The 22,751-nt window shown below is 45.3% G+C and overlaps 1 protein-coding gene and 1 pseudogene across 2 annotated transcripts in view; one reads left to right on the top strand and one right to left on the bottom strand.

The window, feature by feature from the left end:
- Positions 1 to 22,751, bottom strand: part of SNX29 (sorting nexin 29) — a 581,450-nt gene that overhangs the window by 1,758 nt on the left and 556,941 nt on the right. The window lies entirely within an intron of this gene.
- Positions 197 to 653, top strand: LOC150009253 (single-stranded DNA-binding protein, mitochondrial pseudogene; annotated as a pseudogene).

Below are 22,751 nucleotides of genomic sequence, written 5' to 3' on the forward strand. Positions count from 1 at the left end.
GCTGGTTACCAAACATCGACACTACGGGGCAGCAGAGGCCCTGCAGGCCAGCGATGGGCGTGGTGTTTATGACGAGGAGAGGAGAGCACAGCTAAAACCAAGTCGGGAGGTGCAGGGCCTCCCGGGGCAAGGCGGTTGGGCTGGAGCTTCAGGAAAACACTAAAGATTGGATTGCAGAAAAAGGAAAATAGAAGCAATGTTTCGAAGACCTGCGCCATGGGTACTTCATCAGTTTGTAGGACACGAGTGAACTAGCTGGCAGCTTTGTTCTCAAAGATCTCTCAACTGCGCAGTGACTTGGGTGGGCGGCTCAGGACCCTGTGCTGAGACAGGCGGACGGGAAAAGCCCAGTCACAGTATTTTCTCTAGCAACACCTGAGATGTGGAAATCTGGAGGGAATGAAGCATATCAATCAAAATGATGTCATTCAAAAGACAACATGGAGCCGATTTTTAGTGTTCCGACCAGGCCTCAGAGATGCTGCATATCAGTATGTGGAAAAGGGGTCTCAACTTCATGTGGAAGGGAAAGTAGACAATGGTGAATGAATACATGGAAAAAATAACGCAGAGCGACAAGCAACAACAATCATAGCTGATAGCTGACTGACCAGACAGAAGAGAAGGCAGAGTGGACATTCTTGTTTGGCTAGTGTTTGGTACTCTCAGTTTCAAATCACGTATGGCCTATATAGTTTCTAAAGACAAGAATTGAAGCATTCTTTTATATTAAAAATAAAAAGTGTCGTGGGCAGGGGGACTCTAACCCTGTCATGTGTAGAAAAACCCTGAAGGACGTTCGTTCATTCCTTCATCCCATGGATCTTTCTTGAACACACACGTGGGTCAAGCACTGTCCTAGGCACTGGGGATAAGACGGAACAAAACAGCTCCCAGTCATATGTTATAACGATTTAGGTTACAAATGCAGCCAGAGTTTCTCTGAGGGGCAGCTGCGAGGCTGCTGCTTGAGGATGGGAGCCCCAGAGAGGGGCGCGTGGGGCTGAGGGGCAGGCCCGGGTGAAGGGGACAGGGACGGGGCCTGAGTGTAAAGGGAACAGCGGAGGGATCTCAGCAGGGAGCCCACAGGCTGGTTGCGTTTTGGGTGACTCACGTCTGCTGGGTGGAGTGGACTGGAGGGGCCAGGGCTCTGGGCCCGGGGAGCATGCAGAAGCTGAGCTATGGCCGTGAACATGGGGTGGTAGGTGGACTCTGATTTTCTTTGGCTACTTGAACTCACTGCCACACAGTTAGTGGCCCAAGACAACACAACATGCTGTCCTGCTGTTCTGGAGGTCAGACATCCAAAATGGGTCTTATGGTCTAAAGTCCAGGCCTTGGCCAGGTAGTTCCTCCTGGAGGCTAAGAGGAGAACCTGTTTCCGTGCCCCTTCCAGCTGCAAAGGCTGGTGTCCCTCCATCCTCAAAGCCAGCAGCGCACTAGCTGCAGCTCTCTCTCCCTCTTCCAAGGCCCCCTGTGATGCACTGGGCCTGCCCAGATAGTCTCCTGTTTCCGGAGACCTGTAATCACACCTGCAAAGTCCCCTTTGCTATGTAAAGCAACACCTTTACGGGTTCCAGGGAACAGGGTGTGGGCATTTTGGAGGTCATGATCTGTTTAGCACAAACCTTTTTTTTTTTTTTTTTTTTTTACCAGCACTTGTGATCTTTACTTCTTAACTTTGTATCACTAACAGTTCACAGTCCCATGAACCTTTGTGTATCTTTTGGTTTGAAAGGCTTTAAAGTACAGCAAAATATTTCATTGGTGCCTAATGTGCTAATCTTTGCACTTTCTTTTAAAACTTTTTACAATTTATTTTTCAATTACAGCTGACATAGTATATTAGTTTAAGGTGTGAAACACAGTTCTTAGACATTTATATGCCTCATGAAATGATCAGCTGATAAGTCTAGTACCACTTGACACCATACACAGATATTACAATATTATTAACTAGACTCCCTGTGCGGTACTTGTCATCCTCATGACTGTTTTTATAACTGTTAAGTCTGTATGTCTTAATCCCTCCCCCTTTTCACCCAGTCTCCCAAGCCTTCTCCTCTCTGGCAACCATCAATTTGTTTTCTGTATCTATGAGTTTGTTTTGTTTGTCCATTTATTTATTATTATTTTTTTAGATTCCACATGTAAGTGAAATTACATGGTATTGTCTTTCTCTGTCTGACTTATTTCACTCAGCACAATACCCTCTAGGTCCATTCATGTTGTTGCAGATGGCAGGATGTCATCCTTTTTATGGCTGAGTCATATCCCATTTTCCTACGTCTTCTTTATCCAATTTTCTATGGATGGACACTTAGGGTGCTTCCATATCTTGACTATTTTAAGTAATGCTCCAGTGAACATAGGGGTGCACATATCTTTTTGAATTAGTGTTCTGGATTTCTTTGGATAAATACCCAGCAGTGGGATTGCTGGGTCATACGGTAATTCTATTATTATTATTATTATTTTTTTTTTTTTGAGGAACCTCTATACTATTTTCCATAGTGGCTGCACCAATTTACAATCCCACTAATAAACACAAGGGATCCCCGTTTCTCCACATCCTCTCTAACACCTGTTGTTTTCTTGATTTACTGATGATAACCGTTCTGAGAGGTGTGATAGCTCAGTGTGGCTTTCATTTGCATCTCCCTGAGGATCAGTGACATTGAGCATCTTTCCATGAGTCCACTGGTCATCTGTGTATCCTCTTTGGAAAAATGGCTGTTCAGATCCTCTGCCCATTTTTAAAACCAGATTATTTGTTTTTTGGTGTTAAGTTGTATGAGTTGACAAGTATCTTCTTCCATTCAGTAGGTTGTCTTTTTGTTTTGTTGAGGGTTTTTCCTTTGCTGCACAGACTGAGATTTGAATAGGAAGTTAAATGGTAAGATTACAGCTAGTAGAAGATATAAATGAGAAATAAGAAAAATACTGTGTAATAGATATCTCACTGGTCCAAAATGCTTTTAAAAATACAAACCCAACTCAGATTAAAGCTCACTCTGTGTCTGTGTCTTCAGGCTCCGTGCCAGGGGCTTCCAGTGTGAGTCCTGAGCCCCCTGCCGCTGCAGGGGTAAGCAGGGCCCACCTAAGATGAGCACTAGGCTCAGGCGGGACCAAGGCCACCCAGTGATAAGTGGCAGATCCAGGATCAGCCAAGCCAGGTCCAGATGAGTTAGGGAGTGAGTCACACTCAAATTGTGACCCCCACCCAGGGGTCCCTGCAGGGTTCCTGAAGTAGCCCCATTCCTTCCTGTCTCAGGAGTGGTTCTGTTTACAATGATCTTCAGGGACATGGCTGCCGTGCTCAGGGAGACTCCCCTTGTTTCAAGTTCGGGACGATAGCTCAATAGGATGGCAAATGAACTAGCCCTCTGGTTCTTTCTTTCTGCCTTGGCAATCTGAGTGTGCTTTGTCTTCTGCCCATGGAAGGAAAGGAAACATCTGACCTGACCCAAGCAGGTACCGTCCCTAATCATTTCTGCAGCCAGTCCAGCTGCTTTGCTGCACGGCCCTCCTTCGAATGCCATTTGGCCATGGGCCCAAAGCTAACATGTCCTCTCCTTTCAAAACACCCATGTGACCAAAGCTTCTTTATCCCCAAATGCCCCTCAGAGGATGGGTAGAAGATGCTGGAAGGAATGTCTGCTCACACTGTGTAAGTGGGCTTACATATAAATGTCATTTAAACCAACTGCCGCCCCTCACACTGGGGGAATCAGCCTTAAGCCTGTGGCTGTTGCCATCCTTGGGCATGGTGTGCAAAGCAGGATTAGCCCCGCTTGCAACAACCAGAGCCAGCTGGGCCCAAAGGTAAGTGGCTTTTGGGCAGGGAGAGTCACAAGTCAGTGGGGCCAAAGACACTGGCCATTTCCTTTTGTTTTCCAATAAATGGCACTGTATGGGAAGGCAGCCCAGTGCTAGGCACCAGGGCAGTCCTGGTCCTGGGAGTGAAGAGCACATGATTCTCACGGTCCTGTGATAAGGACTCGCATGAACCCCAGGCAAAGCCACTTACTAGCTGCATTTCCTTAGATAAGTTCCTTGCTCTCTTTGAGCCTAGGTGTCCTGGATATAATAAAGGTAGGGTGATTCTGAGCATTATTGGATGAAGTTAGGACGATACCTAGCAAGAGTAGCCACTCGGAAAATGTGAGCTTTGCCTTGCCAGATTCCCTGCTAAGCATTGAGTGGTACAGAGGTTAGTACAAGTCTGAGGAACCCACAGTCTCACTGGAGAGTGGGCAGGGCAGACCCCAGAACAGACTGTTACAGTGGAACATGGTAGCTGCTTCAACACAGGTAAACACAGGGTGTTGTGATCAGTGTGCCAGACTTGTTCACTGGGGTAGTTAGAGAGGGCTTCCTGGAGGAGGAAGAGCCAAGAAGGGTGAGCAGCAGTGAGATGGATGGTTTGCCATGAGAAGGGACCTCTAGGTTTAAGAACAGAACACATGAAGGCGGAAGGGCCCTGTGGTGGGATGTGTGGGCCTGGAGCTCGGCAGATGCTGCCCAGCTACTTCACCTCCCTGGAAGGCAGGATTCCCTTGGGGGTGTAAGGAGAAGTCTCTGAGAGCATGTCTGTCAAATGCCCACACTTGGCACCTTAGACCCAGTGTCTGCTGCTGTGGCTGAGGGCACAACAGTGAGTGCAGGTGGTACCCAGGGGTGGTCTGGACTGGCGATAGCCTGTCAAGGCTGGAGCAGGCCTGGGGTACCAGGGATAGCACAATCCTAAGGTCACAGCAAGTACTGACAACGAGCTAAGCCCACAGGTGGCTGAGTAGGGAGAACGTGCTGGGGTGGGGGAGACAGGGGCAGAACTGTTGTAGTAATTCCCACAAACACAGAAGAGTGGGTGGCCGTGAGGCTCCTGGAAGATGAGTTTAGTTGGGGACAAGCTGAGGAGATGACAGCTGTAGAAGATCCAGCCGGAGGCTTCTGTAGCAAGTAGCCGGGTGAATGGAAGAAAAGGCAGCTGGACAAACGGGTCTGGTTCTGTTAAAGAGCCGAGCGGCACAGAAAATGGGGGGTCACTGGCGTACACAAGGCCAACCCACACAGAACTGCCGTTTTTCCAGGTCAAGAACCATCGAATAGTTTCATGTACCTGTTGGCCATCTGCAGGCCTTCTTTGAAGAAATGTCTATTCAAGCCCTTAGCCTAATTTTTTAAAAAGATTTTATTTATTTTACTTTTTAGAGAGAGAGGAAGGGAGGGAGAAAGAAAGAGGGAGAGGAATAGCGATGTGCACATCAGTCGGCTGCCTCTCACACGCCGCCAACTGGGGACCCGGCCCACCACCCAGGCACGTGCCCTGACTGGGAATCGAACCGATGACCTTTTGGTTCGCAGGCCCGAGTACAATTCACTGAGCCACACCAGCCAGGGCACTCTTAGCCTATTTTTAAATCAGGGAAATGAAAATCAAAACCACAATGATACTGCCTCATACCTGTCAAAATGACTATTATAAAAAAAAATTAAAAAGAAAAAAGACAACAAATGTCAGTGAGGATGTGCGAACTTGAAACCCTTGAAGACTGTTGGTGGGAATGCAAAATGGTGCAGCTGCTGCAGCAAACAGTATGGAGGTTCCTCAAACAATTACAAATAGAACTGCTATATGGTCCAGCAATCCCACTTCTGGGTATTTATCCAAAAGAATTAACATGGGGATCTCAAAGAGATATCTGCTCTCCTACATTCACTGCAGCACTATTCACAATAGCCAAGGTTTGCAAATCACCTAATCTTCCTGGAGGATGAATGGATTAAAAAAATGTGGCATATGCATATGACAGAACAGTATTCAGGTTTATGTGACAACATAGATGAAGCTGGAGGACATTATGCTGAATGAACTAAGCCAGTCACAGTAGGACAAATCCCTCAATACCATACCTAAAACAAACAGTCAAACTCATAAAATCAAAGACTGAAATAATGGTCACTAGAGGTGGAGAGAGGTGAGGGTGGGGAGTTATTAATAAATAGGTATAAAGTTTCAGTTAAATCAGGTAAATAAGGTACTACACACTTAAAATTTATTAAGAGGGTAGATCTCATGTTAATTTCCTATGGCTTCACAGTAGAGTCTGAAAGCATGGGGTTGTGGGTGGATGTACACTAGGAGGACAAGGGGCCTGGGGTGGAGAGAGAAAGGGGCAGAGTCGGTACTGAAAGGGGAGGAGACCTGGTGTGTCCCCCAGGTTCCTTCTCTATAGCAGAGCCCCAGGGCTGAGTGCAGGCAGTTTCCAGGGAACTGGGAAGACCTCAAGTTGATGAGGACAGACTTCAAAGAGGGCCACTGATTTTTTTTTTTTTTTTAAACCAAAGTTCACTGGAGCCCTTGCTGCAGCTGCGACCTCCAATTCCATCACATTCTCTGTCTCAATAATGGAATTCTCATTTCTCGTAGCCCTCGTTAGCTGCCGACTCCCTGCCTCCTGCACTGGTGAGACTGAAGGACAGCGCCACTTTCTCCCTCACCATAACAGAAGTCAGGCCATGGAGAAACTAGCCCGTCTCTTCTCCAGCATGTCTGTGCTTTCAAAACAAAGCGGGCTGTGGCACTGGGGCTAGGTGAGAACAGAGCCAACGGGCCTGCCGCTGCTGCTGCTGCTGTTGCCACCACACCCCGTCCTCTCCGCCTTAGCTCCACCCCTCATACCTGTCTGGTAGGTCCTGCCAAACTGCTCTCCAAGATGTTTCCCCACACCTTGGCCAACAAACACATACCTTTTGAATATAAGACCCACCATTTTGTATCCCATTTGCCTCCCAACTGCAAAGAGGAGGAATGTCTGAGGCTACCTGCTTTCTGTTCATCTCTATCAGCAATGGTTGTAGCCTGGAGGAGCTTAGGGAGATATGGAGACTAAATTCAATCTGGATTTTGGATTGGACTGTGAAACAAAGTTTCTGGGAACACTGGTGAAACCTAATAAAATATATAGTTTAACTAAAAAAAAAAAGAACAGAGCCAATGAGCAAAGTAACACTACATTCCTGATCCTGCTGACTCTTTTAATGCAGGGCTGTGTTGACTCCACTTTTATAGACAAGAAAAGGAGGGGGGTTCTGGATAGCAGAAAAGGCCCCATCTCCACCATAAGAATAGATTTCACTCCATATTCAGAATCAGATATGTTAGAACCTTGGAAGAAGATACATAATCTTCCAAGACTCAGTTTTCTGATCTGTGAAATGGGGATGGTATTGGTCCTTCCTACTATTCACATATCACTCTACACATGAGGCTTGTCCAGAAAGTATCCAGCCATGCCGTATAAAAAATAGATATTTATTGAAGAAGATACAAGATAAAAGAAACATTGTACACAGGATAGTGATGTCTCAGTTCCCTTCAAAGTAGGCACCTTGGGACCTCACACAGCTCTCCCAATTGGCATCAGCTGCCCATCATATTTCCCTGAATCTCATTGAGGGTCTGAAATCTCTTCCCTTTCGAAAGTGATTTTAGGTTTCAGAAAAACCAGAAGTTGCAGGGTGCCAAATCTGGGCTGTAAGGGGTCTGAGTCACCTGGGTGATTTGATGTTTCACCAAAAAATCTCTGCACAAAGCAAGATGCATGAGCAGACATGTTGTGATGAAGCTGCCAATCACCAGTTGCCCATAGCTGCGGCCTTCTGAGTCATCTGAGTGGTTTGCACAGAGGAATGTTCAAGCTTAATGCAATTTTTTTTAAAAATTATATTTTATTGATTATGCTTTTACAGTTGTTTCAATTTTTTCCCCCTTTGCCCCACTCTGCCCGGTATCCCCTATCCCTCCAGCAATCCCACCCACTTGTTCATGTCTATGGGTCATGCATGTAAGTTCTTTGGCTTCACCCTCTCCTATACTATTCTTAACATCCCCCTGTCTATTTTGTTCCTACCAATTATGCTTCTTGATCCCTGCACCATTTCCCCATTCTCCCTCTTCCCCTTCCCAGCTGATAACCCTCCAAATGATCCCCATATCTATGATTCTGTTCCTATTCTGGTGGTTTGCTTAGTTTTTGTTTTTGTTTTTTAGATTCAGTTGATAGTTGTGTGTTTGTTTTCATTTTAATATTCATAGTTTTGATCTTCTTCTTTATCTTAAATAAGTCCCTTTAATATTTTCTGTAATAATGGCTTGATGGTGATGAATTCTTTTAGGTTTACCTTGTCTGGGAAGTACTTTATTTGCCTCTCCATTCTAAATGATAGCTTTGCTGGATAGAGTAATCTTGGCTGTAGGTCCTTGCTTTTCATCACCTTGAATACTTCTTGCCAGTCCCTTCTTGCCTGCATAGTTTCTTTTGAAAAATCAGCTGAGATAGTCTTATGGGAAACTCCTTTGTAGGTAATCCTCTGTTTTTCTCTTACTGTTTTTAAGATTCTCTCTTTATATTTAATCTTTGGTATCTTAATTATGGTGTGTCTTGGTGTGGTCCTCTTTGGGTCCAACTTGTTTGGGACTCTCTGTGCTTCCTATTCGTGTATGTCTATTTCCTTCACCACATTAGGGAAGTTTTCTTTCATTATGTTTTCAAGTAAGTTTTCAATTTCTTGCTCTTCCTTTTCTCTTGGTACCCCCATGGTTGGTATGTTTAAAGTTGTCCCAGAGGTTCCCAATCCTCTTCTCATTTTTTAAATTTTTGTTTCTTCTTTCTGTTTTGGGTGAATATTTATTTCTTCCTTTTGTTCCCAATTGTTGATTTGAGTCACAGGTTCCTTATCATCACTGTTGGCTCCCTGTATATTTTTCTCTATTTCACTTTGTATAACCTTCATTTCTTCCTTTATTTTGTGGCTGTACTCAATCATTTCTCTGAGCATCCTGATCATCAGTGCTTTGAACTCTGTGTCTGATAGGTTGGCTATCTCCATTTTGTTTAGTTCTTTTTCTGGGGTTTTGTTCTGTTCTTTCATTTGGGCCACATTTTTTTCCCTCCTCAATTTGGCAGCCTCCCTGTGTCTGTTTGTGTATTTAGTAGAGCTGCTGTGACTCTGTGTTTTGGTAGTACGGTCTAGTGTAGTAAGTGTCCTTTAGGGTCCGGTGGCACAGCCTGTCCTATCACCCAAGGTGGATACTTGAGGTGTGCTCTTTGTGTGGGCTGTGTACACCCGCCTTTTGTAGTTGAGACTTGGGCACTGTTGGCAGATCAATGGGAGAGATTTATTCAGGCCAATCAGTTGCAAAGACTGGCTGTGACCACTGACCACCAACCTCCACTCTCCTTGGAGGATCAGCTATGCAGGGGCAGGGTGGTTGGTGCTCTGATGTGGTCTGTAGCTGTCCACTGGGTGCACAGGCTCTGGAGTTTCCCAAGTGGTGCAGGCAAAGGTCAGCCCCCACCTGTGTTTTGCCTGGGGCACCCTGCCTGAACTATAAAGCAACCTGAGATGGCTGCTACTTGTGCTGGGCTTAGAGATTACCAGGTGAAGCCAAGCTGTGAAACTAAACTGGCTTCTGACAGTGCTGGGCCTGGGGCTCAATGAGGTCAGCTGTTGGTTGCTTAATAGGATTTAGGAAGTTGTGAATCATGAGCCAAGACCAGTCATATGGAAAAGCAGCTTGAGTGGGCCCATAAACTGGGTGGGGCAGAGTCTCTGGGGATCTCCAAGGTGGTCAAACAGTTTTAGCCAGGTTGATGGAGTCTCAGATATGGGACCAGCTTGCCAGCTCTGTGGGGGAAGGGAATAGAAAAGAGATAATGGCCTCTGCTCCCCTTGATGCCGGACACTTGTTTCTCCCTGTACACCACTGGTGCCTTTCAAGCTGCTACCCCCGCTGCTGGAGCTCAGAGGGAGTGAGTCTGAGTAGGTGAATCCTTGTGTGGATTCTTTACGATGAACTGCTTGGATTCCAGAAGTTTCTGCCACTGACTCTATCCCTGCTGGTTTTTGCAGCCAGAAATTGTGAGGACTTATTTTCCTGGCACTAGAACCTGGGCTGGGGGGCCTGGTGTGGGGCTGGGACTCCTCACTCCTGAGATGTCCCTCCCAATTTTTTATCCACCACACGTGTGTGAGGGACCACCCCGTCAGCCTCTGTGCCCCTCCTACCAGTCTGGATGGATATGGTTTCTTTAATTCTGCAGTTGTCAGACTTCCATTCAATTCAATTTCTTTTTTTTAAATTATATTTTATTGATTATGCTTTTACAGTTGTTTCAATTTTTTCCCCCTTTGCCCCACTCTGCCCGGTATCCCCTATCGCTCCAGCAATCCCACCCCCCTTAGTTCATGTTCATGGGTTGTGCATATAAGTTCTTTGGCTTCACCCTTTCCTATATTATTCTTAACTTCCCCCTGTCTATTTTGTACTAACCAATTATGCTTCTTAATCCCTGCACCATTTCCCCATTTCTCCCCCTTCCCCCTCCCAGCTGATAACCCTCCAAATGATCCCCATACCTCTGATTCTGTTCCTATTCTGGTTTGCTTAGTTTGTTTTTGTTTTTATTTTTTAGATTCAGTTGTTGATAGTTGCAAGTTTGTTTTCATTTTAATGTTCATAATTTTGATCTTTTTCTCAAGAGTAAGTCCCTTTGATGTTTCATATAATAATAGTTTGGTGATGATGAACTCCTTTAGCTTTACCTTGTCTGGAAAGCACTTTATCTGCCCTTCCATTATAATAGCTTTGCTGGATAGAGCAATCTTGGTTGTAGGTCCTTGCTTTTCATCACCTTGAATACTTCTTGCCAGTCCCTTTTTGCCTGCAAAGTTCCTTTTGATAAATCAGCTGAGAGTCTTATAGGCACCCTTTTGCAGGTAACTCTCTGCTTTTCTCTTGCTGCTTTTAAGATCCTCTCTTTATCTTGAACCTTTGGCATTTTAAATATGATGTGTTTTGGTGTGGTCCTTTTTGGGTCTACCTTGTTTGGGACTCTCTGTGCTTCCTGAACTTGTATGTCTATTTCCTTTGCCAAATCTGGAGAATTTTCCTTCATTGTGTTCTCACATAAGTTTTCGACTTCTTGCTTTTCCTCTTCTCCTTCTGGCACCCCTATGGTCAAATGCTGGCACGTTTAAAGTTGTCCCAGAGGTTCCTAAGCCTCTCCTCATTTTTTTAAATTCTTGTTTCCTCATTCTGTACTGGTTGACTGTTTTTTTCTTCCTTATATTCCAAATCATTGATTTGAACCCCGGTTTTCTTCCTTTCACCATTGGTTTTGTGTGGACTTTCCTTCATTTCATTTAGCATAGCCTTCACTTCTTCCCTTATGCGTTTGCCATACTTAAGCATATCTGTCAAGCCTGTAAGCATCTTTGTCACCAGTGTTTTGAACTCTGTGTCTATTAGGTTGGCTATCTCCTCGTTTGTTAGGTTGGCTATCTCCTCATCACTTAGTTCTCCCACTGGAACCTTGATCTGTTCCCTCTTTTGGGCCATACTTCTCTGTCTCCTCATTTTGACAGGCTCCTGTGTTTGTTTGCCTCTGTGTCTTAGGTAGAGCTGTCACTCCTGTTACATTGTAAGGGGCAGAGCCCTAGGTATTCATCAGTAGAGGGCAACCCATTTCACCACGTTGTGGCTCTGTTTGTGGGGGAGGGTTCTGGGAGGGAAGAATGTCACCCACTCAGCACTCGCCCCCTTTCCAGGCATTTCTCCCACTTTGTATGGGACTGGTGCCCCTCTAGCTGTTGCCCTGGTCATCATTCCCAGAGTGGGAGGGTCTGTGGTTGTTCTAGGGCCATGGGGGCCCTTTAAACAAGCAGACTCTGCTGAAAGACTGGCAGTTTCTTCCTCTGTTCCACCCCCCACTGGTTTGCACAGTCAGAAGCAACGAGACTCTATTTTCCCCAGCGCTGGGACCATGAGCTGCGTGGTCTGGTCTGGTGCTGGGAATGCTCCCCAGGTGTCCCTCCTGACTTTTTAAAATGTGTGGCTGTGCTCTCCACTGGCCTGCCACTGCCGCCACCACACCGTGTCCTCTCCGCCCCGGCGCCACCCCTCCTACCTGTCTGGCTGAGTATTTCTTCTTTATATCTTTGTTTGTTGGACTTCCATGAGGCTTGATTTTCTGGAACTTCTTGTTGTCTCTAGTTTTGAGGTAGTTGTATTCCTTCTTAGTTGTGGAGGGAGACGCAGCGTGTATATCTAGGTCTTCATCTTGGCCAGAAATCCAACTCAGTTTCTGATGGTTCTGGCTGATGGATGTTCTATATTTTAGTTGTAACCTTGATATTGTTGTGTGAAGAAGTGAGCCATGTCTGCCTATGCTGTCATCTTGACCAGATCCTTAATGCAAAATTTGACATAGATTTGTTGCTCTACTCGCTCATTCATTTTGAATGCGATGGCCACACAGTACACATGGTCACTTAATAGTGTCTACCACCCACACTGATTAGTACAGTGAAGTCATCATTGTTCACACATGCGTGTTCCAGTCCACTCTCCTTGGCTGCCAGGTTAGATCAATGTCACACAAACCATTCTCATTATATTAACAATGGCTGAAATTTTTCTGGACAGACCTCGTATTTACTGAGTTGGTCAGAGTTAGGAATAAATGTGGCTTTTCAAGACCCTGAGATAACTGACAAGAATGTAAGCAGCACACGAAAAATCTGGCAAGATCTTAGGAATTTGGGATGCAGAAGCATCAATATATCAAGAGAACCAAGTAGAGGCATTTACAAAGATTTTAGAAACTACTAAGTAAATTCCCAAATCTCCCTTTTCCTTTTCCCAGAGCCAACTCCTCAACTCCCTACATCTGTCTAACCTGGGGATGAGGCTGGGAGGCAGCAGAAGGAACCTTTCCTAAAGAGACCATCCTAGTCTTTCTGGAACAAAATTAGCCTCTTTGTCTTGATACACGAGATGATGGTCTCATGTGCTATCAGGCAGTCCTAAAAAGTTACAGAGATAGAGAGGTGGGCATTTGGCAGGATGTTTGAAGTGAGCTTGAAGAAATCAGTGAGCAAAGAAGTGGACAATCCAGCAATAAGATATGTCAGCAAACTAGGGCGAGAAAACTGGCCATGCCATAGTGAAGACAGGAGATGAGCACTTTTTCCTCATAGCTGGGGCCAGACCCTGTGCTAGGCTCCGGGGAAATGAAGATCACAGACTCAATTTCTACCTTCAGGCTGCTCAGACCAGGGATCTGATTGGGGGAGGGGAAGGAGGAGGGCAGGGAACAGGCATGACCAAACAGAAGCCACACACAGTGCTGGGGAGGGAGGGAGCTGGGGAGGGCCAAGACTGAAGGATGAGCAAGGCTCAGCAGGGTTCAGGGGGAAGGAAAGGGCTTTCTGGGCAGGAGGAGAAGGACAGCCCATGTGACGATGCTGCTGTATAGTCTACAAGGCAATGTATGGGTCAGGAAGACCATGAGATGACACAGATGTGTGAGGCCCATGAGTTCTAATCCACTTTCCACAGGTGTAGACCTACTTAGCCAGTGATGAGAGATGACAGCTTTTCAATGGCAACAAAATTCATTATGGTTCCGCCTTGGCCAGTGGTTTCCCCATCACTGGCTCGACTCCACTACCAATATGTTAACAACCATACTAGGCTGCTACATTTGCCAACTAAGGACATAATACGCATTCCACAATCCAACTACCATCTGTTTGCACTGTCACTGATACTGACATAATATAAAGCACAGACTCTCAGAAGAAAAGCCACTCCTTTTAGTATAATCACTTTTTTTCACCTGGAGAACACACTGTGGGGTGGGCTCCAGACCAGACAGGATTTTCAGAGCCTCTTGTCTAGATAACTGTGAAGCTCCTCTGGTCCCCAGGGTCAGTGACAAAGGGGAGGCCACCTGGGGGGTATGATTCTCAGACTCTCAGCATGTTTACCATGGGAAGTAACTGTCACTGAGGCCCAGGTCACTCTGCCCAGAGTTGTGATCAGAACATGTAGCAATGTTTCCCAGATCCCATTTTTATCATCTTTTATGATTTCCTTATTGTTTTCCCCAGGTCTTCAAATATCTTATATAAACATGGATGGAACTAGAGAGAATTATGCTTAGTGAAATAAGCCAGACAAAGAAAGAAAAATACCATATGATATCACCTAATACAGGAAACTAAAGAACAACACAAACAAAGGAACTAAATAGAACAAAGAGCAGAATAGCACTCAATAGGGGGAAGGGGAGAGGGAGAGAAGGGGGATAAGTAAGGGAAGGGTTTAATTAAAGAGCCTGTATAAAAGACTCATGGACATGGACAACGGGGAGGGATATGATTGCAGGAGGGGGGGTGGGTTGGGTGGGGGAGAGAAATTAGGGGAAAAGGGGACAACTGTAATTGAAAAACCAAAATAAAAAAAAAAAGATTTTTCTTTTAATACCTTTATGTTTTGGTTACTTTGGCCTGTATATTTAAAAAATCCATAAACATGGATTTAATGCACATTAAAACATTAAAAAATACTTTTCCTATGCATCACCTTCACTTATCACCCCAAATACTGGGTGAATGTTCTCTTGTTCAAAATGTATGTTTTTGGCATGTTGGATAAATCTCGCTCAAAGGCTACACCCTATCTTATTTCATTCATGTCATTCTGGAAAAGGCAAAACTATAGGCACAGAGGACAGACTGTGGGTGCCAGGGGCTGACTAGAGACGGGCACTAGGGAATGCTGGGGGGTGAATGAGCTGTTCTGTCTCTTGGTGGTGGTGGTAGTACATTACCTGACTTCATGCATTTGTCAAAACTCACAGAACTGTACAATAAAAGTGCAAATTTTACCATGTAAATTATACCTCAATCTCAGTAAGCTTGGCTGAAAAAAGGCAGTGTTTTTAAATCTCTGCTTTTTCAGCATGAATGAGCACCTCTTGTCTGTCTGGGTCTCCTAGGAGACAGTGACCTCATCTCCTTCCCTGGATAGAAAGAGCAGGGGCCCTTGGGACAGAAATCTTTGAATCTGTTGTTTACCAGCTAAGTTACCTGGACAGGCCACTGATGCTCCAGTGGACTCAGATTTCTCATGTGTAAGACAAGATCACCTTAAAAAGATACATAACAATTTAAAAATGGACAAAGGTGCCCTGGCCAGTGTGGCTCAGTTGGTTGGAGGATTGTACTGTAACTGAAAGGCTGTGGGTTCAATTCTGACCAGGGCACATGCCTAGGTTGTGGGTTCGATACCCACTCAGGCACAAGGACATGCTACCCCCAGTCCAGATGCTTATGACCCCCAGTCTGGGTGCCTACGACTCTTGGTCTGGGCATGCATGGGAGGCAACCAGTTGATGCTTGTCTCTCACATTGATATTTTCCTCTCTTTAAAAGCATTGAAAAAAATGTCCTTAGGTAAGGATAGAGAAAAAAAATGGATGAAGGATTTGAATAGCCATTATTTCCAAAAGAGATATACAGACGACCAATAAAGACATGAAAAGATACTCAACATCATTAATTATCAGGAAATGAATATCACAACCACATGAGATACCACTTTATAGGCACTAGGATGGCTGCTATCAGAAGGACAGATAATAACAAGTGTTGGCGAGGGTGTGGAGAAATCAGAACCTTCATATACTGCCCATGAGAGTGTAGAGTGGCACGGCCGCTTTGTTTTTTGTTTAAATACATTTTAACTTTTCTATTACAGTTGACGTACATCATTTACTTTCAGGTGTATAATGCAGTGCTTAGACATTTATATAACTTATGAAGTGATCATCCCTGATAAACCTAGTACCCATGTGACACCATACACATTTAATCAATATTATTAACTATATTCCCTATGCTGTGCTCTACATTCCCATGGCTATTCTGTAACTACAAATTTGTACTTCTTAGTCCCTTCTCCTTTTCAGCCACCCGCCCTCCCATCTGGCAACCATCAAAAAGTTCTCTGTATCTATTAGTCTATTTCTGTTCTGCTTATTCATTTATTTTGTTTTTTTAGATTTCACATAAAAGTGAAATCATGGCATTTGTCTTTCTCTGTCTGACTCACCTCACTCAGCACAATACCCTCTAGGTCCATCATTTTGTTGCAGATGGTAAGATTTTATTTTTTATGGCTGAGTCATGTTCCACTGTATATATTCTTTATCCACTCACCTATTGAGGTACACTTAGGTTCATTCCATAGCTTGACTATTGTAAATAATGCTGCAATGAGCATATAGCTGTATATGTCTTTTTTAACTTTTTTCTGTTTTTAAAAATAAATACCCAGAAGTGGAATTGCTGGGTCCTTCTTTTCCTCTTGTTACAGCCTTTGGTGAAAGTCTGTTTTGTCTGGTACAAGTATTGCTACCCCAGCTTTTTTATTCATTTTCATAAAATACTTTTTCTATCCCTTTATTTTCAGTCTATGGGTATGTTTTGATCTGAAGTGAGTCTCTTATAGACAGCATATGTAAGGCTCTTGTTTTCTTATCTATTCAGCAACTATATATTTTTATTAAAACATTTAACCCATTTGCCTTTAAAGTAATTGTTGATACAGATGTATTTATTGCCATTATATTCATATTTTTAAATCTTTCTTCTTTTTTAAAAAGACCCTTTTACATTTCTTATAATACTGGTTTGGTGATGATGAACTCCTTTAGTTTTTTCTTGTCTAGGAAGCTCTTTATCTGTCCTTGGATTCTAAATGATAGTCTTGCTGGGTAGTGTAATCCCGGTTGCAGGTCCTTGCTTTTCATCACTTTGAATATTTGGTGCTAATCCCTTCTGGCCGGCAAAGTTTCAATTAGTAAATCACCTGACAGTCTTATGGGAACTCCCTCGTCAGTAACTAACTGTTTTTCTCTTGCTGCTTTTAAGACTCTCCCTTTGTCTTGGACCTTTGGCATTTTAATTATGATGTGTCTTGGGGAGGTCCTTTTGGGGTTTATCTTGCTTGGGACACTCGGTGCCTCCTGGACCTGTATGTCTTATTCCTTCACCAGGTTAGAAAAGTTTTCTGTCATTATTTTTTCAAATACATTTTCAATTCCTTGCTCTCTCTCTTCTTCTATCATGATGCGAATGTTGGTACATTTGAAGTTGTCCCAGAAGCTCTCTAAACTATCCTCATTTTTTTAAATTCTTTTTTTTCTTTTTGTTGTTCTTACTGGGTGTTTTCTATTTCCTTGTCTTCCAAATCTCTGATTTGATCCTCTGCTTCATCTACTCCATTCTTGGTTCCCTGTAATGGATTCCCCTGTAATGGATTCTTTATATCTGATTGAATCTTTTTTGTTTTCTAGTTCTGTTTTTATGTTTCCTATCTCTTTGTTGAATTTCTCACTAAGTTTATCTACTCTTCCCCTAAGTTCACTGAGTATCATTATAACCACTGTTTTGAACTCCGCATCTGGTAGCTTGCTTGTTTCCATTTTGTTTAGTTCTTTTTCTGGAGTTCTGTTCTGTTCTTTCATTTGGGACATGTATCTTTGTCTTCTCATTTTAGCTGACTCCCTGTGTTTGTTTCTGTGTATTAGGTAGAGTTGCTATATCTCCAAGTCTTGGTACAGCGGCCTAATATAGTAGGACTCAGTGGCACAGCCTCCTCAGTTACTTGAGCCAGGCACTCCAGGTGTACTTTCTGTGTGAGCTATGTGCACCTTCCTTTTGTAATTGAGCCCTGATAGCTCTTGGCACTTCTATGAGAGGAATTTACCCCCAGGCCAAGTGGCTGTGAAGACTGGCTGTAACTACAGCAGAGGATCTGCTGTGCGGAAGTCAACCTAATGGAGCAGAACTTGCTGCAGTGGGGCTCTAGTGCCCAATGAGTCTGCCCCTTGAGTCACTGTGGAGGTGGTTGGGTGGTGCTTCAATGTGGTCTGAAGCTGTCCACCAGGTCTGTGTCCTGCCTAGGGCCACCTGGCCTGAGCTACAAAGTGATCTACAGATGGCTGCTACTTGTGCTGGACTTAGAAGTGCCTGGGAGAGGCCAAACTGTGAACCAGGCCCAGCTGCCACTAGTGCCAGGTCTGGGGCCACTTATCAGGAGGTATGGGATACACCGAGGCCTTTTCTTTGTGTCTCTATTTTGTTTTTTAGTGAAGGTTCCCATGTCATGTAACACTCACATATATCTGCTCCCCTGTCTTATGTTAGTTTGATTCTCAGGCCCAGGCACAAAAACCTAAGAGAGATGAGCCTTGAAAATATTGTACTATGATGTCAGACTGAGGAGTCCACATATTAAATTACTCCATTCATGTGAAAGTCCATAGATATGGGAAGTAAATTTGCGGTTGTTTGGAGAGCAGGAGGAGGCATGGGGTTTGTTTCAGAAGTGACGAAGATGTGGTGATGTGGTGATGGTTGTACATCTGTGAATATACTAAAAATATACTACTGATTTGTGTACTCTTTAAGTGAGTGAATTGTATGGTATGTGAACTATATCTCAATAAGGATGTTTTAAAAAATGGCACAAATAAAGCAAGAAGGACATCACAGGATCTCCTCGGGCACATTTTGTGACAAAGTTGAGGTATGACAGTCAATGCTTGGACAGAGCATGACAGCATGGGGGTTGCTTAGTAAATGTCCCCTCCCTTTACCTGCCTCTGAACTTGGCTTTGGTCACCTCCAGCATGCCTCATGACCCCTCTGAGAAAACTGCCCCCAGGTCATAACTAAGTGCTGTTGAGCCTTTTTGGGGTCAATGAGGGGATAGTTTTGAAATCAATAAATAGGAAACAAGGAAGAAAATGGTGCAGAGGCTTCCTTCCCCCAGTTCCTGAGATGCCAGCCTTCCTGAGCTATAGGGACTCACTGTAACGAAGATGGGGATATGTCTGGGGACAGTACTTCCCCATGGCTTGCACTTTATACCTGGTGCTCAGCTAAGCTGCAACCTGGCCTGGGCCCCCATTTGGAAGACTACAAGAAAAACAGCTTCCTGAGAACTGACGGTCACCCAGGAGATGGCCCCAATGTCCCTATTGTACCTCCTCCCCTCTGCTGCAGGGTGAGGCAGTGAGCCCCTATCCCCGTCAGGTCTCCCACTCCTGAGACGCCAGCTTGGTATTCATTCTGGAAGCTCACTGTCTGATCAAGCTCTCCTTGCTGTTGCCTACCACCAAGGCACCAAGAGTCCAGGCCTGTGCAAATGGCCCCTGCCAGGAGCCCGGGGGGTGCCTGTTCTTTTTAATAAGCCTCTTGGGCACGTTGCCACCATGTCCCAGTCCCCCACACACAGGTGAAATTGATTTGATGGTCTCAACCACTCATCAGTGAAAATGACCACTGGGAGAGATTTGCTTTTCATCTCATTTATCAACTGGCTTTCAAAGGCTGGTCAATATTCTATTTGCTGAGAGCTGCCTTCCGTAGCTTAGAGGGTGGCTTTGCACAGGCCATGCCTGCAGCTGAACTGGACCACAGAATGCAGCTGGGCCCGAGCCGTGTGCTGCAGAAGATGTGGCCACTGTCCCCAGAGACCTGGCTCCCTGAAGAAGTCTGTGCCTGTGGGAGTTGGGAGAACAGTTCTACCTCCAAAATGGGCAAAGCATGGAGGAGCGCTGCCCACCCCGTGTCTCATGCCCTTGGATCTGGGTGCTGGGAGGGGCGGCCCGGCCCTACTTCTGTCTTGGTGGTTGGAGGGCTGCAGGAGACATGTCAGTCAAGGTGATCCAGGCTCAACAGCCTTTGAATTCACTCATAGGCCTGACTATATGATGGGGCCCCGTGGAGAGCCGACTCGACCCTGTCACTCCACTAACGCCTCTAAAGTCTCTCTCTGGGATCCCCACCTAGTGGATCTGTGGAAGGAGGCCGCTGAAGAATTGCTGCAGCATTTCCTGTTTCCTACCCCTTGGTTTGACCCTGGATCCCAAGAGTTTCACCATCCAGATGAGACCCTGAAATGGCTCCGGTAGTACAAGGGTTCTGTGAAGGCAGGACGATGTCCTGCTCTCCTGTGGATCCCCACAGTTCCTGGCTCCAGAAGGCACCAGGTGATTAGTTATTCTGATGGATGAAAGACGGCCACTGCTTGTCAAGTTTTGGGGCTAAAAGTTATACAAATTCTCATATAATCTTTAACCTAATGAAGGAGGGGCTGTGGGTGTCATCTTAGTTTTACAGGTGTGGACATTAACGCAGGGAGGGTAAGTTACTCGCCCACCATCCCACAGCATGTAATGAGAAGAGGCTGGTCTTGAACGTGCAGTTTGACCTCAGAGCTCACAAGGAGACCTTGCAGTTAGACAGGGGCAACAAGCAGACAGGAGTCCAGGCGTCTGGCGATCACTTCTCTCTGAGGTACAGATGGTGCACGGACAAGCTGTTATGGGGAGTTATGGGCAGGTGTATGGCATGAGCCCCTGAGCAAGGTTTCAGTCACAGAAATACAAATGACCTGAACTAGGGGAGGCTGCAAGGCACATGCCTGGCAGAGCAGGAGGTGAGCATGACCACTGGGAGGAAATGGCAGGTCTGGGGGAGGGGACAAGAATGCTTCCTGTGCTGACGGTCTGGCAACTGACCGGTTCAATTTACAGAGGGCACATCTGTCCCCAGATGAATGCAAACCCCACTACAGTTCGAGTGCTTTGATAGTGCTCTGATACAACTGTTGTTTGTTTATAGGTTTCTAATATTTTAGCTTTAAGCTTTTCTACTCCAAGCTCCCACCAGGTAGTTACTCATCCATAAGCTCAAGTTAAATGAAGGTAAAAAGGGAAGCAGGAGGAATGTAGACAATCCTCTCACATCATTAAAAATAGTTAAAGAAGAGAGATACAGCTCACTGGTTGTTGCCGTTGTTGTTTCTTACAGAGACATAAAGGTCTGAAGATGAGAATGGAAGTGGTTTGGAACCCTGTCCGCGTGGATGACTACTATTAGGGGAGTAGGATATGTATGTTTTTTCCAGTCATTTTCAATGTGTGTTCCTTACAGTGAATCATTCAAAATGAAATGGTTACTTCCTACATAAACATGCTCTGAAATTTGATGTTCTTTTAAATTCAAGGTATTCTGTTCACGGAATGCCACAGATATTGGTGATACGGCCTGGAAGATAGATGGTAGTGACCATGATGATCTGCAATGATAACAGATAACGTTTTCTGAGTGCTTGCTGTGTGGCAGGTGCAGGGCTAAGCACCAACCATGGGAGGTAAGGGGTCTGTTTTCCATGTAGCAATGCAAGAAGTTACTGTCTAGTGTAGATTCCAGAGGTGTAGGTGGGCAATGTCACCTGCCTCCTGTGTTACGGAGCAGGATGCAAGCCAGGGCCCATCTGACTGGAGCAAGTTCTTCTCATCCTCTGGGTTAAGTGGCCAGTGACAGGGTAGCATTAGCAGGGAAAAAAGGGCCTTCAGGGTTCTGGGAAGATTCTGTGACTTTGACTATGAATTTACTTGCCTTAAATGAGCCTGTTCATGTTTCTTCCCCATTTGTATATCTCCTGTATAATCATCTATTTACGAAATTTCTTTAATGACCTTAATTATTAGATTAGCCTTATCCTAAGAATTCTTAATCTCTACAATCACCATCTGAAAAATGGGGCAGTGAGATTAAACAAGACAATATGGGGTGTGTTCTCTGTCGAGGAGGCCTCTCTGACAAGGATGGCTGGAGGGGCTGGAAAAGGTCGGATTGTGGACTCCCATGTGAACCCCTGAGAGACCTGGGGTACCCCATTAGGAGTGCAGCCTGCTTTGAATGTACAAATTCTAAAGAATACCCAAGGGGGCTGCGAGTGATAGGGACAGAGGCGGAAGCCTGGTCGTGGGGCTGATGTACCCCAGAGAACAGATCCTGACATCAGATATTTCTCAGGTTCTGAGAGGGACAGCGGGCGGGGGCAGAGCTGGTGGTGACCACCCAAGGTATTGGAAGGAGGTCAACCCTAGGGCGCGATGATCAGTAGGCTGGACTAGGGGAGTGGCTGACCTGGAGAGGAAGGCACAGAAAATGACAGGTGGATGGCAGTGCCTGAGGTGGAGACATGGCATTTGTGTCCCTCAGGTGAATTATGCTATTAAGAAAAGTAGATGCATTTGGCCTGGTTGGCCACAAAGGACAGCGTAAGTCCATAAAAGCACTGTACTGCCTATGTGAGCTGTCAGCTTTGATTATCTCATGGCTACAAACCGCGCTGGATGAGATTCTGGTGGGGCTGCACTGGGCCCTGGCGGGGAGCCTCAATGGCTCCTCCTCATCCAGGGGTCCTGAGCTAACCTGCACTGATGCTTCAAATGGTCTATACATGTATCTTCTACTGGTATCACACATTGTCACCTGAAAGGCTGTTCTGAAAAGGGGCTGATGGTTCTTTTGCTCACTCCCTCTAATACCCCCTCTGCTAATTCCTCATGACCACTCCCTGGATCCTGCCACTGGCCCATTCTCAGCCCTCACTTCCCTTCTTATGGGCTAGACCTTATCACATCCCCATGGTAATCACTGTCCACCCCCTTGTAGAGCCCTCCCCCCAAACCCAGCCCTGGTTTACTTTTCTAGAACAAGGAAAAGAAAATCTTGGAACAAGGCAGAGTATATTTTCAGTTCCTGGCTAACTCTGTAGGCCCCAGAATTATGTTTGGTATGCGTAACCATTTGCATCGAGTCAAAGTGGCCTGTAAATGCCAAGCTTATCCACACTGACCTCGTCCTCCTGGTCTGACAGTACCTTGGACATGCCCAAGGAGGTGGTGTGATGCTGGGACACAGGCCTTGGGATCGGAAGGCCTGGGGTTGGACTCCTGACAATGCAGTGGTACCGACTGTGTCACCGTGAGAAAGCTATTTAACACCTCCGAGGTTGAACTTGAGAAAAC

This window comes from Furipterus horrens, unplaced genomic scaffold (genome assembly GCF_987537825.1).
Source record: "Furipterus horrens unplaced genomic scaffold, mFurHor1.1.pri manual_scaffold_5, whole genome shotgun sequence".
In the NCBI taxonomy this organism is placed as follows: Eukaryota; Metazoa; Chordata; class Mammalia; order Chiroptera; family Furipteridae; genus Furipterus; species Furipterus horrens.